At 40.7% G+C, this 18,273-nt stretch overlaps 1 pseudogene across 1 annotated transcript; it reads left to right on the top strand.

Moving 5' to 3' along the window:
• The first annotated feature begins 243 nt into the window (after positions 1 to 243).
• On the top strand, positions 244 to 870 carry LOC309823939 (TM2 domain-containing protein 1-like; annotated as a pseudogene). Its single transcript has one exon. The product of its transcript is annotated as a TM2 domain-containing protein 1-like (transcript).
• Positions 871 to 18,273: the final 17,403 nt, after the last annotated feature.

The raw sequence follows: 18,273 nt of genomic DNA, 5'->3' as shown, positions 1-18,273 counted from the left end.
AAGCTTGTTGGAAATGCAGAGTATCAGGCTCCACCCCAACCTCACTGAATCAAAATCTGTATTTTAACAAAATCTTCAAATGGTTTGTATGAACACGAATGGTAAAGAGGCATTCAGCTTTAGGAATGGTTTTCGACCTTGGCTGTAAGTTAGAATTCCCTATGGAACTTCTAGGAATCCCAGTGCCCAGTCTGCATAGCCGACCAATCAAATCAGAATATCTGGAGGTGAGTTATAGGGGACACGCCGGTGCCCGGCATGGCGGCTGCTTGGCCCTCTGGGCCGGTTGCTTCTGAGACTGCTGCCGCTGGGCTCCTGGGTGTTCTGTGGTTTGCATCAGTAACCATGGGACCTTGGGGAGCTGCCACAGTAGCGGCGAGGAGACACTTACACGCGAGAACCTCAAAGTGGGACAATATATTTGTAAGGATCCAAAAATAAATGATGCTACACAAGAACCAGTGAACTGTACAAACTACACAGCTCATGTTCCATGTTTTCCAGCACCTAACATGACTTGTAAGGATTTTGGTGGCCATGAAACACATTTTACTGGAAACAAAATTGGTTTTCTCAAGCCCATATCTTGCCAAAACGTAAATGGCTATTCATACAAGGTGGCGGTTGCATTGTCTCTTTTTTGTTGGATGGTCGGGAGCAGATAGATTTTACCTTGGATACCCTGCCTTGGGTTTGTTGAAGTTTTGCACTGTGGGATTTTGTGGAATTGGGAGCCTAACTGATTTCATTCTTATTTCAATTCAGATCGTCGGACCTTCAGATAGAAGTAGTTACATTATAGATTATTATGGAACCAGACTTATGAGTATTATCAATGAGAAATTTAGAAAAACGCAGTTATATCCATGAATATTGCTTAAAAGAAACAGATTTGGGCCTCCTTGATTTTAATAGAGAGCTCTCAGTATGTAGATTTCCAGACTTCCCTTTTTCCTTCTTCACATACCACTTTATGGATTCTATTTAATTTTTTTGTTGTTGCTGATGTTTTTGTTTTGCTGTTTTAGTTAAAAACATATGAGATGTATTTAATAGAACTTTCTTTGAGATTTATATGATAATAGAGTCTTTGTTCAGCTACTGTCTCTATGAGATAGGTAGCTTATTACTCTGATATTAATGTCTTTTCCAAAGGCAAGTTGCCACTTGTCTTTTTCACTTCTGAAAAATAAAAAGTATGACTTATTCAAAAAAAAAATCTGGAGGTGGGATCTACACATCAGTATTTTTTAAAGCTCCCTAGATTATTCCAAAATGCAGGGAAGTCTGAGAACTACTGGGCTAGGTGGTGGACCGAACGTATGCTCTGAGGGTAAGAAGAGAACACTCTCATTATCAAGTGGAAACAAGGTCCCCAGAACTGGAGGCTTTATTAGAAGTGTTAAAAAGGTCAGCACGTTATGTATTAAAAGAGTGGCTTTCAAGAACAATTTCATTATTTGAGGGATGAAATGGCAACATACCCCAAGACAGGCAACAGAGTCGCCTATTCAGTTTAGCCTTTTAGTCTTATTTTTAGTCTTTGCCCCACAATTTTAACTGATTCTGTACTGTTACCAAGACACCATCTGATCTTAGCAAAGCTTTATAAAAAGGCTTTCATAGGATAATGGTTTGTGAATCATCTTTTCTTGTTGAGGATGAGGGTAAATTAGTGGTATGTGAGTTTTGGTAGAGTTAGCAAAGTTTTCCACTGTTTCATTAGATTAACTGATCATGGAGGTGTCCTATCTGTGACTTAGAACTGGAATCTGAGGAAAAGGGTGCCAGTCAAAAATCCTCTTCTGTCTTTGGATCAGTGAGGAACCCATCAGATTAATTCTCTGGACACAAGTGTAAGGGCTACTATATGTAAGAGGAAAAGGCATTATACAGTAGCTAATGTGATACCACACTGTCAAGGTCCCAGAAGCCATCAGTTCAGTTTACTGATTTGGTGCCTCCTCTCCATTACTAATATCAGTCATTATGCCTTTAAATAATAATGGTTCAATTATGCCTCTAAAGAAATGGAGCCCTCACAATGAGATAAAATGTTCAGATCACTAAACAGTTAACTAAAACGAACAAAATTAAAGATTAAGTTCAAGTAAAACTCTGTTGGGTGCTGACACTTACTAATTCTCCCTAACTAGGGAGAATTCTGTCTAGAATCAGACCGATTTTGAGTTGGGTCCTCTTCTTCCTACCTGTTGCTAATTATGCATCATCTTTGGGCCTTCCTACATCTCGCCCCACCCCATCCCCCATCTCAGCCTAGTGTTTTAGGTTCCTGGTGCTAGAGTTTATCTCCTAATTGAAGAGTTCTAAGTTTTAGCTTGCCATTGCTCCACACAACCCATCTACTCTATTTCTATTGTTTTAGCTATTTCTATGCTTGATTGCTAATTTCACAGACCTGTGGAACACTGGAAGTGCAATTATCCTCCAGCGTAATTGCCTTCTGTAAAAACTGCCTCCCACAAAACTCCTGCAAAAACTGTGTCCTGTTTGTTACTACCTATGAATGTATGGATGCCTTTTCAGCTACATAGAGAGCTGTTTTCTAGACCTCCCTGGCATTAGAAAAGATCAAGTTATCTGTACAGCTGGAACACCCCTTTTAATTAGGAGCTTTTTATGATGGTTATTTCAGGTGTCCCATTAATCTGACATCACTCCTGGATGTAGCAGTTGATGTTAAAATTGGTCTGTTTGGTATCACCTGGGAGTTTTGTCTGTTTAAATATTTCATGTTCACTTATAAAAAGTTACACACATTATGGGCTTCCCTGGTGGCGCAGTGGTTGAGAGTCTGCCTGCCGATGCAAGGGACACGGGTACGTGCCCTGGTCCGGGAAGATCCCACATGCCGTGGAGCGGCTGGGCCCCTGAGCCATGGCCACTGAGCCTGCATGTCGGAGCCTGTGCTCCGCAATGGGAGAGGCCACAATAGTGAGAGGCCCGCGTACCGCAAAAAAAATAAATAAATAAAATAAAAAAGATTACACACATTAAATAGCTCCTACATTCTTTAATATCACTTGAATACAGATACTACAATACACAAACACTCTCTTCAGCATTCAGTTATGCAATAATTTTTTAACTGACTTAACAATTTATTTTAATATTTATTTTTAAGGTGCTATTGATTTATCCCAACTATAAAGTCATAATTATGAATGATATGTGAATGACTTTATTTTTTTAAACATCTTTATTGGAGTATAATTGCTTTACAATGGTGTTAGTTTCTGCTGTATAACAAAGTGATTCAGCTATATGTATACATTTATCTCCATATCCCCTCCCTCTTGCATCTCCCTCCCACCCTCCCTATCCCACCCCTCTAGGGGGACACAAAGCACTGAGCTAATCTCTCTGTGCTATGCAGCTGCTTCCCACTAGCTATCTATTTTATATTTGGTAGTGTATATATGTCAATGCTACTCCCTCACTTCGTCCCAGCTTACCCTTCCCCCTCCCTGTGTCCTCAAGTCCATTCTCTATGTCTGCCTCTTTATTCCTGTTCTGACCCTAGGTTCTTCAGAACCATTATTTTTTTTTTAGATTGCATATATATGTGTTAGCATACGGTATTTGTTTTCTCTTTCTGACTTACTTCACTCTGAATGACAGTGTCTAGGTCCATCCACCTCGCTGCAAATAACTCAATTTCGTTGCCTTTTATGGCTGAGTAATATTCCATTGTATATATGTGCTACATCTTCTTGATCCATTCATCTGTCAGTGGACACTTAGGTTGCTTCCATGTCCTGGCTATTGTAAATAGTGCTGCAGTGAACATTGTGGTACAAGACTCTTTTTGACATACGGTTTTCTCAGTGTATATGCCCAGTAGTAGGATTGCTGGGTCATATGGTAGTTCTATTTTTAGTTTTTTAAGGAACCTCCATACTGTTCTCCATAGTGGCTGTATCAATTTACATTCCCATCAACAGTACAAGAAGTTCCCTTTTCTCCACACCCTCTCCAGCATTTCTTGTTTGTAGATTTTCTGATGATGGCCATTCTGACTGGTGCCAGGTGATACCTCACTGTAGTTCTGATTTGCATTTCTCTAATGATTAGTGATGTTGAGCATTCTTTCATGTGTTTGTTGGCAATCTGTATATCTTCTTTGGAGAAATGTCTGTTTAGGTCTTCTGCCCATTTTTGGATTGGGTTGTTCTTTTGATATTGAGCTGCATGAGCTGCTTGTATATTTTGGAGATTAATCCTTTGTCAGTTGCTTCGTTTGCAGATACTTTCTCCCATTCTGAGGGTTGTCTTTTCGTCTTGTTTATAGTTTCCTTTCCTGTGCAAAAGCTTTTATGTTTCATTAGGTCCCATTTGTTTATTTTTGTTTCTATTTCCATTTCTCTAGGAGGTGGGTCAAAAAGGATCTTGCTGTGATTTATGTCATAGAGTGTTCTGCCTATGTTTTCCTCTAAGAGTTTGATAGTGTCTGGCCTTACATTTAGGTCTTTAATCCATTTTGAGTTTATTTTTGTGTATGGTGTTAGGGAGTGTTCTAATTTCATTCTTTTACATGTAGCTGTCCAGTTTTCCCAGCACCACTTATTGAAGAGGCTATCTTTTCTCCATTGTATATTCTTGCCTCCTTTAACAAAGATAAAGTGACCATATGTGTGTGGGTTTATCTCTGGGCTTTTTACACTGTTCCACTGATGATTTTGGATCATCTGTACTATCATTACTCTGAATTCTTTTTCAAGTAGACTGCTTATTTCCTCTTCGTTTGTTCGGTGTGGTGGGGTTTTACCTTGCTCCTTCATCTGCTGTGTGTTTCTCTGTCTTCTCATTTTGCTTAACTTACTGTGTTTGGGGTCTCCTTTTCGCAGGCTACAGGTTTGTATTTCCCATTGTTTTTGTTGTCTGCCCCCAGTGACTAAGGTTTGTTCAGTGGGTTGTGTAGGCTTCCTGGTGGAGGGGACTAGTGCCTGTGTTCTGGTGGATGAGGCTGGATCTTGTCTTTCTAGTGGGCAGGACCATGTCTGGTGGTGTTTTTTGGGGTGTCTGTGAACTTATTATGATTTTAGGCAGCTTCTCTGCTAACGGGTGGGATTTTGTTCCTGTCTTGCTAGTTGTTTGGCATAGGGTGTCCAGCACTGTAGCTTGCTCGTGGTTGAGTGGAGATGGGTCTTAGCGTTGAGATGGAGATCTCTGTGAGAGCTTTTGCCGTTTGATATTACGTGGGGCTGGAAGGTCTCTGGTGGACCAATGCCCTGAACTCGGCTCTCCCACCTCAGAAGCTCAGGCCTGACACCTGGCCTAAGCACCAAGACCCTGTCAGCCACTCGGCGCAGAAGAAAAGGGAGAAAAAAAAAGAAGAAAGAAAAAATAAATAAAATAAAAAAAGAAAAAGAAAAAATAAATAAAATAAAGCTATTAAAGTATAAATTTTTTTAAATTATTTATTTAAATTAATTTATTTAAATTAATTTTTTTAATTATTTATTTAAATTAATTTATTTAAATTATTTTAAATTATTATAAATAATAATAATAAAGAAAGAAAGAACAACCAAACCAAAAAACAAATCCACCATTGATAATAGGCGCTAAAAACTACACACACACACACACACACACACACACACACACACAGACAGAACCCTAGGACAAAGGGTAAAAGCAAATCTATACAGAAAATTCACACAAAGAAGCATACACATACATACTCACAAAAAGAGAAAAAGGAAAAAATATATATATTAAAAAAAAGGAAGAGAGCAACCAAATCAATAAACAAGTCTACCAATGGCAATAAGCTCTAAATACTAAACTAAGATAAACATAAAACCAGAAACAAATTAGATGCAGAAAGCAAACCCCAAGTCTACAGTTGCTCCCAAAGTCCACCTCCTCAATTTTGGGATGATTCGTTGTCTATTCAGGTATTCCAGTGATGGAGGGTACATCAAGTTGATTGTGGAGATTTAATCTGCTGCTCCTGAGGCTGCTGGGAGAGATTTCCCTTTCTCTTCTTTGTTTGCACAGCTCCTGGGGTTCAGCTTTGGATTTGGCCCTGCCTCTGCGTGTCGGTCGCTGGAGGGCGTCTGTTCTTCGCTCAAACAGGATGGGGTTAAAGGAGCAGGTGTGTTGGGGGCTGTGGCTCACTCAGGCCGGGGGAGGGAGGGGTACAGAAAGTAGGGCGAGCCTGTGGCGGCAGAGGCCGGTGTGACATTGCACCAGCCTGAGGCGCCCCGTGCGTTCATCCGGGGTAGTTGTCCCTGGATCACGGGACCCTGGCAGTGGCGGGCTGCACAGGCTCCCTGGAACGGTGGTGTGGATAATGACCTGTGCTCGCACACAGGCTTCTTGGTGGCAGCAGCAGCAGCCTTAGCATCTCATGCCCGTCTCTGGTGTCTGCGCTGATAGCCGTGGCTCGTGCCGTCTCTGGAGCTCGTTTAGGCAGTGCTCTGAATCCCTTCTCCTCACACACCCAGAAACAATGGTCTCTTGCCTCTTAGGCAGGTCCAGACTTTTTCCCGGACTCCCTCCCGGCTAGCTGTGGCACACTAGCCCCCTTCAGGCTGTGTTCACGCAGCCAACCCTAGTCCTCTCCCTGGGATCTGACGTCTATAGCCCAAGCCTCAGCTCCCAGCGCCCACCTGCCCCGGTGAGCAGACAAGCCTCTCAGGCTGGTGAGTGCTGGTCGGCACCGGTCCTGTGTGCAGGAATCTCTCCGCTTTGCCCTCTGCACCCCTGTTGCTGTGTTCTCCTCCGTGGCTCCGAAGCTTCCCCACCACCACCCACCGTCTCTGCCAGTGAAGGGGCTTCTAGTGTATGGAAACTTTTCCTCCTTCACAGCTCCCTTCCAGAGGTGCAGGTCCCATCCCTATTCTTTGGTCTCTGTTTTTCCTTTTTTCTTTTGCTCTATCCAGGTACGTGGGGAGTTTCTTGCCTTTTGGGAAGTCTGAGGTCTTCTGCCAGCATTCAGTAGGTGTTCTATACGAGTTGTTCCACAGGTAGATGTATTTTTGATGTATTTGTGGGAAGGAAGGTGATCTCTACGTCTTACTCCTCCACCATCTTGAAAGTCCCCTGTTATGCAATAATTGATTTACTTCATAAACATGAACAAAAGGGCCTACCGTGTGTGAGATAGTATCCTAGATTCTGTGAGAAATTAAAAGATTCATCAGAAGTGTTTCCTGCTCTCTTTGGAGTCCATGGGTAAGAAAAGCACACAAATAATCATTTCCCAAATCAAATACAGTTGGTGACTAAAACAAATAAACAAGCAGCAAGTGCTGTGGAAGTTCCAAGAAAAGGAGGGGCAAGAGCACATGGGGACAAAATTTCATCTAAGGCTTCGTGAAAGAGATGGCATTGGAAGTGGATCTTGAAGATGGGTAGTTTTCAACAGGGAGTTCTCAGGGTGAATGCAACTGAAGTTAACACAGGTGCCCTCTATAAATACATGAACATTCATGCATGAACACTTATCACCTGGAAGGGGCTATCACTTCCTTCATCCAAAACCCCTGTGTGATCTAGTAGCTAAGTGCTATATGCTTGGTAATAATGTAAGGTAACAAATGTTTTTGTTTCCTCTGAGGTAGAAAGTGAAAGTGAAAGGAATCATCAAAGGTTCACATGCCTGTCTCACAGAAAACCAACCAGAGCAATTGAATTAAAGCCTAGTTGTTGATTTGAAATCTATTTAAGCATGCTCCCAGATTTTTTAGCATCTTTTTCTAATTCCTTGCTAAAAACTTCTGGTAACTTCTCGCTCTGTGCATCCATTCTTTTCCTGAGCTCTTGGATTATCTTTATGATCATTACTCTGAACTCTTTCTTAGGTAGATTGGCCATCTCCACTTCATTTAGTTGTTTTTCTGGGGTTTTATCTTGTTCCTTTGTAACATTCCTTTGCCGTCTCATTTTGTTTAAATTTCTCTTTGTATTTTTATGTATGTAATAGCTTAGACGTTTCTCGACCTTGGAGAAGTGGCGCTATGTAGGGGATGTCCTATGTGTCCCAGCAGTACACACCCCTCTCACCACCCAAGGCCCAGGGACCAGCTGGTCCCAGGGTAGGTTCTGACCTGTGTCAGTTCTGCAGGCTGCAGGGTCATAGTTTCATTCGTTCTGGTATTTGCCCCCTGGTGGGTGAGGCTGGTTTGGAGGTCTGTGAAGGCTTCCTGGTGGGAGGCGCTGGTGCCTGCTCATTGGTGGGTGGAGCTGGGTCTTGGCCCTCTGATGGGCAGGGCCAAGCCAAGGGGCGTATCTAAAGATGGCTGTGGACTCCGGAAGTCTTTAGGCTGCCTGTCTGCTGAGGGGTGGGGCTGTGTTCCTGTTCTGTTGGCTGTTTGGCCTGAGGCGTCCCAGTTACAGGCTGTTGAGTGGGGCAGGTCTCGGTGCCAGAGACCCAAAATACCTGTCTCTGCCTCCAGCCAGAATTGATGCAGGTCCCTGCTTCCGCCACCAGCTTTTATGACCCCAGAGAGAGCCACAGTCGCCCCCGCCCCCTCGCCTCTCCAGGAGACCCTCCAAGACCAGCAGGTAGGTCTGGCCCAGGCTCCTGTGGAGTCACTGCTTTTGCCCTGGGAGCCGGTGCACCGGGACCTTCTGTGTGCCCTCCTCTCTGTTTCCCCCATTCCTGTGCAGCTCCTGCAGTCAAGCCCCACTGGCCTTCAAAGCCAAGTGCTCTGGGGACTCCTCCTGCCAGTGCTGAAGCTCTGGGCTGGGGAGCCTGCTGTGGGGCTTGGAGGTCCCTCTCACTCCTGTGGGAGAACTTCTGCCATATAATTGTTCTCCAGTTTGTGGGTTGCCCACCTGGGCGGTATGGGATTTGACTGTATCATGAGCTCCTACCATCTCGTGATTTTTTCTTTATGCCGTTGGATGTAGAATGTTTTTCAGTAGATTCCCGTCTTTTTTACCCGTGGTTGTTCAGTCGTTAGCTGTGATTTGGGTGTGCTTGTGGGAGGAGATGAGCTCAGGTCCTCCTAATCTGTAATCTCGTCTCCAGTTTATTTGCAGAGAAGTCAGTTCTTTATAAATCCATGAACAGCAGGGTCTCCCTGGGATGGATATGCCATGGGGACTTCCACTCCCGAAATCCTTAGCATCTTTTCATTGTTTGAATTTCAAAGAATTTACTTTTCCCACATGAAGAAATCAGGGACAAATCAAAAGGAGTTTTGGTCATCCTTGATAAATATTCTAATTAAATCCTTCATTGACTGATGACTGCCAAGAGTCAGCAGCAGGTGGTAACAGTTCCTTTGTAATCATTGTAATTGTTTGAAATAATTCAGTGTTCCAGGGCTGTTTTTGAAGAGGCCTAAGAGAGACAGTGCAGATGGGCCTGATTTAAACAGTCTCCTTGTTAAAAGTGTATATTATATTTGCTGGTTACGTTATTGGCAAATTTAAATATATTATCAGTACATCAAACTAATCATTTATTGAAAAATAATAATAGCCACAGCTGCTCTCCCTTTAATTTTTAAGAGAGAAAATATCATGTTCACTTAGTTATGCATATCCAACATATTTTCTTTCTTTTGCACTCAGCATGTCTGATGTCACAGTGTTTCTTTTACATTATGAATAGACATCTCCGTGAGCTTTTTTTCCTTTAAATTTATGGAACATATGCAGTATCCACTTCACCCAAAGCTATAGAATAACAACGCTATTATTGTAGCCATCTGTCTCTTCACATCAGTGTCTTCTGTGGTTTTATAGTCCAGTCTTAGGGCTCTGTAAGAAACAATATTGGTTAACATTAATAACTGCCTTCATCTGACAATTTACATCTCTGTTTGGAGACAGCTCCTGAAAGCATCTTTCCCAGTTAAGGGTGCAGGGCTTGGGAGGGAGGGAGGGAGGGACGACTGTCTTGAGGGAGATGGAGGCAGAGCCGCCTATTTTGCTCCACTTGACTGACGCCCAAAGGAAAGGGTGAGTCAGTCTCCCACTTCCTATTATCACTCTGCATTTGCAGTTTCCCACCTTGACAGGCAGTAACAGTTCCAGCCAATGCTAATTTGGGTAACATCTAAAAGGCTTGCCTGACAAGGCAGATTCAAATTATGAAGCAAACCCCTCACATACTGAGACCTTGTTAGCTAGATTAGTGGCGGATTGGCTCCTTGTGACAGCTTGTTTGCTAGAGGTGAGCTATCTGCATTTTCAATGCAGGCAGGTTATATCATCATTTAAAGAAAAAAAATAAAGATGTCGTTTTTCTTGTTTGTCACAGAGTTCATGTAATATTCCCTCTCGATTTTCTCATTGTTGACTTCAGAAAGAAATAGCAGCAAGTGTGTACCTTTGAGTGCGACAGCTAATTTTGTTATGGATGAACAGAGTATTGTGACAAAACAGTGGCACAGCTGTCATAACAGCTGTCACACATTAATCATGACAGTGACAAATAGCATAATTACCTTATCTGGAATTCCTAGCATGTACACTCAGTATGCCCCACTGCCGAGAGAGCATATCACGCACGGTTTAATTAAAAAGACATCAATACAGGTTAGTTAGACAAGGGCTAGAAGACATTGATCCAAAATGAAAATAAAATTATTCGTAGGTTGGTGTTCAGGGACACCCAAAGACCAATTACTTAGCCGACGTGATAATTTGAATGTATTTCCCTAACTGGCCCTTCTCAATGTGTATATCACGTGGTAAATTGGCTGCTCTGCCCCAAACCATTAGCCCTTCCTCCATGAAATAGTTGATCCCCGTTTTTTTCCAGCCTCAGCATGGGTTCTCGGGAGCCATCTTGATGTGTTGTCAATTGATTGAAGGGGCTCTATTGATAAATATGTGATTACCAGTGAACAAGTTGCGGCTAACATTTTTGTTAACTTGCTTTCCAATCGAGTACTGAGCAGGAGAATGTTATTAAATCTAGTGATTTTTGTTTTATTTGGAAATTCTTCTTAAGTAAAGAATATAAGCAGGTGAGACAGAGTTTAAGCCTAGAAATGACAGTCTCTTACATGTGCTGTGTTTTAATATGTATTCCTGTATTCATGTGCATATACGTGTCACATCAGTATGTGTAATATGCACACATGCCAAATATATGTATATCTTGCCCCCCCCCCAGCTATTTTAAGCTCAACAATTCATTGAATTTACTGATTGAATTCCTGGTAGCTAGTTCTTGAATTGCTCTGAAGCTGCCTCAATGAAATATTAATGAATCAATTTCCATAGACATGGACTCATTATCTTCCTGGATGCCATTGGAAAACACAGTCCTGCCTGCGGTGTCCTTCCACCTGTCTGTGACATGATTCGATTTTTTTCTCCCTCTCTTTTCAATTAAATAAAAATATTGCTATCAGGAAGTTTTTGATAACGGTAGAACAGACATTTCCATTTCTTTTGATAGGCACCTAAATGGAGGTAAGCCATTTAAAATAAATTTACGTATCACTTAAGTGATATATTGAAAAGTGGGTCCTGGAAATAAAAAAAGAGGTGGCCAGTTTAGTTCTATGGTCTCTGTAATGCCCTTTGGAAATGAAGAAACTGCTGTTCTCAGGACAGTCTACTTGGGAAATGTCTGTATTTTAGGAAGCGAGGGCGAACCATCTAATTGTTTACACAGTTATCAACTTTAGAAAATGTTACTAAACACAAACACTTGTCACGTTAATTTAGGACTGATGGAATATAGATGGAATTATTCAGACTGTGTCTATAAAATGCCAAAACAGCTGGTTAGAACTTGAAAAATTCAGGCAAGCAGTTATTAACTACATACAATGTAAATAGCTGGTTTTAGGTATTTGGTTGTTTGTTCACTGAAATTGACTGGTTTCTTATGCCTTATGCACGTCAATCCGGGGATGTAATAAAGCACGTTAAACTGCAATTATATCAAACAGAAAGATTTTAGCTTCCTTCCTTCCCATTCATTCTGTTCCAGTGAAGATTATTAATGTTTGCTTTGGGTACCATCAACACCCACTTTATAGAACTCTAAAAAAATCCACTGGTAAATGGTTGCCAACATTGTTAGATAAAAACTAAGATTATGTTCTCAAATTCAATGGCTTTCACCATTTTGATTTAGAACCAGTAGTGTATCTGAATGTCATGTCATCTGAAGACAATATTACCATTTCAGCACATACATATTATATGACCTGAGAACGGTATTACTGTTTCAAAACATACGTTCTTTCAGAGAAAACGGGAAAGCACAAGCCTGACCAAGGACATCTTCTCAATACTAAGGCAAGAAAAAAGTATTTTATCTTTGTCGAGAGAAACCATGTCTCCCCAGGACCTGGTCCCATTTTGATCTAGGTCTTGCGGAGCTCACTTGGCTCGCGTTCTTCCTGGGGCTGATCTGATTCTGCACTCCAGGTCTGAGGAATGCCTCAAAGTAGCTCCTGGCTTGAAACAGTTTGATGAAAGCTATGAAAAAACACAAAGGCATCTACACACAGCATTTTTGCATATCATGTCAAGGTACCCATTAAAGTGGGTAGCCCTTGTGTGGACCCTTGGTAATAAATCCCTAGTTAAGTATGAACAAGGTCAGAAATGACCTGGAACAGCTTTCAGAGGTTGGACACCATTCTAGATCTTTCGCCTCTAGATCTTTAGATCTTGGGCTCCTGTTGAAACTAGAGGCAAAAACAAGTCTCTTGAGAATGAACCTAAGGTTTATTTATTCCACTGAGAGATATTCAAGGAGATTTTAAAGAGAAAGAATCAATTTTACGTTGTCATAAAAGTGACAAGAAAATAAAAGCGATTTTAGCCTTCCTTGATCAAGCTTTTCAGATGGAATCTCACTCTCTCTCTTCACTGTCTATGGTCCTTTTTATTTTAGGGCATGTATTTTCTACTGTACATTGCTGTTTTTTATGTGGTGTCATCTCTCTTAGTACATTGTAAGCTCTTTGAAGGTTGATTCTGTATCTGATTCTCCTTTTTCTTCCTCACAGAACCTAGGATTGTGCCTACATGTCATAATTGCTGACTAGATATGCACATAATGAATAACAACATGTTGGCTTTAATAATTAAAACAAAGGCATGGGTTTGCTCTGAAACGTTCAGGTTGTTTCTTGAATTTAGCATATTGCTTGACTGAAAACTCTGAGAAGGCCAAAGTGATTATTTTTAAAACAAGTTTTCTTCCACATTCTCTTCGTAAGATGGTTTTATTTCCTCCCTCCCTCCTGCCTGCTAGTGTCAATCCAGGGATGTAATAAAGCACATTAAAAGAACTGGCCTTTTACGCAAAGGTTGGATTGATTTCCATTGGTTCAAGTGGAGTGGGATATTGATCCACTGGTTGAGATGCCAACCCATTTTTTTCTCTCTCAAACTTGCATATCTCTGATCTTCCCTGACCTTGAAGGGTAGCTTATATATATTACACATAACAATGTTTTACATGTTATATAATACAGAGTTCCCAATTATTCTTTGCCTTCTAAACTTGCTCCATGCACTACCTAATGAAATTCAGTGGGATGGCCTTATCCAACTTGAGTAAATTGATACAAGCAAAACTTTATGTCTCTGTGCATCCCATCACCTCTTGGATTTGTGGCCGGGTCTTTTACTCTCTATGTCTCAGAATATTTCAGTAGCACTTGCTTTGTCCAACAGTGACAATCAGCAGGTTTTCCATGTAAGAACTAGCAGGAGCAATTGTGTTTCTCTCTCTAAGAGGTTTCCTATTTATCTTCCCTGAGGTGGTGCCCATGTGGCTGTCCTGATATTGAGCAGCTGAACAGATTACACCCTGGAGCCACATCTGTGGACACATAGATCAACACCATTTTCATTGCCTTGGTGCCCAAGAAGTTTATCTTCTGTCAGTGAGATTTACTACTTTCTTCATGAACTGTTAAGGCTTTCTCTCATCCCCATGTTTCCTTTCCTCCTCCACTTTATTTGGTTTCAAACTACATTAACATCATCTGATCTGGATTGTTAACAGCTGGTTTGTTTTTGTTTCCTGCCATCATTAATAAGGCTTTCCAGTAGGGCTTCTGTAGAGGGATCTGGACTAGTAAAATATGTAAGTATCTTGCGTAGAAAGAAAATAACTTTAATTGGTAAGTATACATCTGATAGGGTTGGTTTTACTTGCCATGTCTAAATGCATAGTAAAGACATTTTTCATAGGACTAAATATTTTTACTGATGTTGCTTCAGCTGTTAGGACATAATCCCTCAATTTGGTTTTTTAGTTTACAGTACACCTTCATGACGCTTTCTACCTTGATTCTCAATAGAGACCGAAGGTGAGAGGTAGAGATTTTATATTTTTCAGTTTTATGTTTGGAAAATCAAAGTTCAAATAGATGAGAAAATCACAAAGTCAGCTGTGAAACCAAGACTCAAATCTAGGAAATCATATTTGCATCTCAACTTCTCCCCACTTAACTTCAATGCCACCTCCAAATAATTCTCCTTATGACTGTCAATTTGACTTTCTCAGGCTTTCTCTCAACTGTCCTAAAATCTGATACCTTTTCCATCTCCAAATGCTGTGACTTCCTGACTAGATTATAATAAAAGATTTAGGGTGTTATGCGAGTTATATATCCACTTACCTGAACTGTAAAGTAAAGCAAAAAAAAAAAAAAAGAAAAAAAGAAGTGAGACAGCCCTTCAGAGTATTGATTACTTCAGTGGTTTCTTATCTGCCTGCATATTTGAATTACCTGAGAGAAACTTTAAAAATAACTAATGATGTCTGGATCCAACCTCCAGAGAGTCTGGTTTAATTGCTCCGGAGTCGGTGCCCAGACATGGGATATTTTTTAAAGCTCCCCATGTGATTCTAATATGCATCAAGTGTTGAAAACCACTGGGGAAATTCCTTCTCTTCACCCCCTTTTGGACCCATTCCCTTATTTTTTCCCCACCAAATTTTCAGAAACACCATGTTTCCTCAAAATCAGAATGCTGCATGTTGGACAACATTAATGGTGATACTCCAAAATTTAGAGTTTAAGTGAATGTGTGTCTGTGTATGTGTGTTTACTTTGACTAGGAGAAGAATAGTCATGGAGGAGGCTGTTGTGGAAATTGATTATGGGCTAGAGACATTTTGTGGCATAAATTTATAGCCACTAGAATGTCAACCCCCTCAGGGCAGTGTTTTTTTTTTTTGTTTTTTGCAGTACGCGGGCCTCTCACTGTTGTGGCCTCTCCCGTTGCGGAGCACAGGCTCCGGACGCGCAGGCTCAGCGGCCATGGTTCACGGGCCCAGCCGCTCTGTGTCATGTGGGATCTTCCCGGACCAGGGCACGAACCTGTGTCCCCTGCATTGGCAGGCGGACTCTCAACCACTACGCCACCAGGGAAGCCCTCAGGGCAGTGTTTTGGTCTGTCTTGGTCACTGCTCTTTTCCTAGCATGTTGAACAGTGCTTGGCATATAGCAAACGCTCAATAACTATTACTAATGAATATTTCCCCAACATTTCCCTCACTCATCCTGAATAAGAACTTAATGGAACCCCTTGCAGTTTCCCTATGTTAGGGGAATCCCAGTTTTGGTGGCTCTTCTCATATTGTTTCTCCACTTAGAAGACTTACGTCCCCACCTCTTCCTCAAGTCAAATCCTATCATTTTTTAAGGCCTAACTTTAATGAACTTCCTTCCACAAGCCTTTCTGATTCTTCTTTGAGCTGTTATAGGCAATTATCTATGTTTCACGCATCACTACTACTTACCACTACCTATCTTATATATATTGCAGTTACTTATATGTGTCTTCACGGTTCTTCTAGTCATGACCAATTTTATATTTGCATCCCTCTCAGTACACATAGAAAGCTCTCAATAAATATTTGCTTGGATGAATCACCGTTGCTTCTGGTATGTTAGATTCCTATGTTACACAGTGACGAGAGGTTAAATAGTATTCTGTAATGTTTGATTTTGTTTTACGCTTTGTATTTTTAAAAACATTTCCACATATAATATCTTATTTGCTCCTCAACACAACTCTGAGGGATGATACAGATGGATATTATAAATTTAAATGAAAAGAAACTGAGGCATGACTACTTTAAATGATATTTCAAGGTCACACTCATCAAAGACATAGCGTGGATGGAGTGGCTAAGTTTCCAACTCCTAGTCCACAGAGCTTCACTACAGAACAATGTGTTTTCCCCCAAATTGTCTGTGCTAACTGGCATATTTTGCTTTTGTTAACTTCCGTAAGTCCACACCTCCAGCTCAGTTATAAAACCTAGGTTCACATCCCAAGTTAGAAGCGGAGAGTGTTTGTATTATTTGTGATAGAAATCTCTATGTTTTTAGGCAGAATACAATTCAAAAAGGCAGTTCTTTTTGTCCTTGTTGATGTCTTGTTCATCACATTGTTCTTGTTCCAGTGTGTCATGGCTTGTTTATTTTACTTTTCATGTAAACTTCACTTTGTTCATTAGATCAAAATCATACTAGAAAGGGGAATGCATGTTTGTAACATTCTAAGTAGGTGAATATCTAGGCTGTGAGAAGTACCATATTGAAAAGAACCAGTAGAAAAGCAATGAGAACCCAATAGTATGTGGCTTCCCAGTTGGTTTTCTGTGTGTATTTTTTTTTAACCATTTAAACTCTTGCCTTTACTTATTCAGCAGTTTCTAAATACCAAGCAACAGCATGAGCATAGGGTGCAGGGCTTCCCTTTATTCATATATTCTAGTTCAAAGGAATGATTAAGAATCCATATTAAATGACCGAGGTTTTATTTTTTCATAAGTATATAACACATGCATCAATGAAAACATCAATCTAATCATGTGAGCAAGACTCACCATTGATTTATCCAAGATGGAACTAGCAGTAGTTTCTGACAGCACAAGGGGTGTAAATAGCTCTTCTTAATATGATTTAAATTTGATCATTACATGTTCTTAACGATAATTCATGAGCATTTCGTTCAGTTGTAAGTGCATTTATTTTCCAATGGTGGAAATAAAACGTTGTCAGATACTCTGGAATGAGATAAAATTGTATTTTGGTTTGTGTAAGATGTAGTTACACTGAGAGTTGTGCTTGACTATAAGGGATAAAGTAGCCTTATGATACTTTTTTTTTCCCATTTACATAAATACAGTTCAGGGAATATTACTAATGAAGTGGATATGGGGTCACCTAGCCAACTTAAGAAAAGGTTACTACTTTATTTTAAGTAGCCCATCAATCATTGTGAATTAATGTCATATTCTAGGTGAAAGCACTAATCATAATAAATTCATTCTGTATTCATGAGGGTGTCAAATGTACACCCATAGGAGTCCCATGTCATTTGTCAGTATGGAAAGAAAAATTTAAATATGACCTATTTGCAATCTCTTTGCTATGGCTTATACCCAGATGCATGTTATAGTGCTGATGGACATGTGATGCACGTGGGGTAAAGCTGGAAACTTCACTAAGGTGATTGGAAATAGAATGAAATCTGTGTCAGGAATAATGACCTCAGGCTGCTGGCTGACATTTCCATGTCCTCCAAGGAATGCCAAAGGGTCAAGAGGGTGCCAGAGGGCAGGCCTGTAAATGGGAATTCATGAGCCCACAACAGAGCTGCCTTGTTTAATTCACTGCTTCCAAATTCTATGCCCACCTCTCATTTGAGACCATAACTTGGTGTCATTATTACCATCACTTTACCCATTACAACAGCAACATAAAAATCTTTTCTGAGTGGTTCTAGACACTGATAATTTAACAGGGCATTGGGCATGGCACAGGAAAGGCTTTTTCTCTTTCTACCTTTCCCCCCTGTTGGAAGTATTGCAGAGAAACCCTCCTTTTCCCTTCTCATTGAATCCATCTCCATGGGAAAAGGAGTAATATAAGTGGCAGATGGGTAGAAGAGTGAGTGTCTAACATACATTTAGGAATGTGTCTCCATTGGGTAGAATTAATGTGTTAAATGGTTTGCTGATATTATTTTTTTATCATTGTTATTATTATTGCTGATATTATTACCTCCATTTTAAAGAAGAAAATTAAGCATAGATTGACTAAGTAACTTATGGTTATATAGCCCAAAGTGGTGGAGTTGCCATTTGAACTGCTATTCTACCTCTCTGTAATTATACTACCTACTACGTGTGATTGTTTTGAAAGTTAAGTGAGGCTAGGGATCTAAATTTCTCAGGAGAGTATTTAATTAATATTAGCTAATATGAGTAATTGTATGGTTTGGAGTAATCCACCCCCACCCCACCCCACCGCCCAGCCTCCCAGCCCCCCAGCCCTACCTCAC

Source organism: Grampus griseus (assembly GCF_964374135.1).
Source record: "Grampus griseus genome assembly, chromosome: 6".
Lineage (NCBI taxonomy): Eukaryota > Metazoa > Chordata > Mammalia > Artiodactyla > Delphinidae > Grampus > Grampus griseus.
This window is presented reverse-complemented; position numbering and strand designations above follow the sequence as displayed.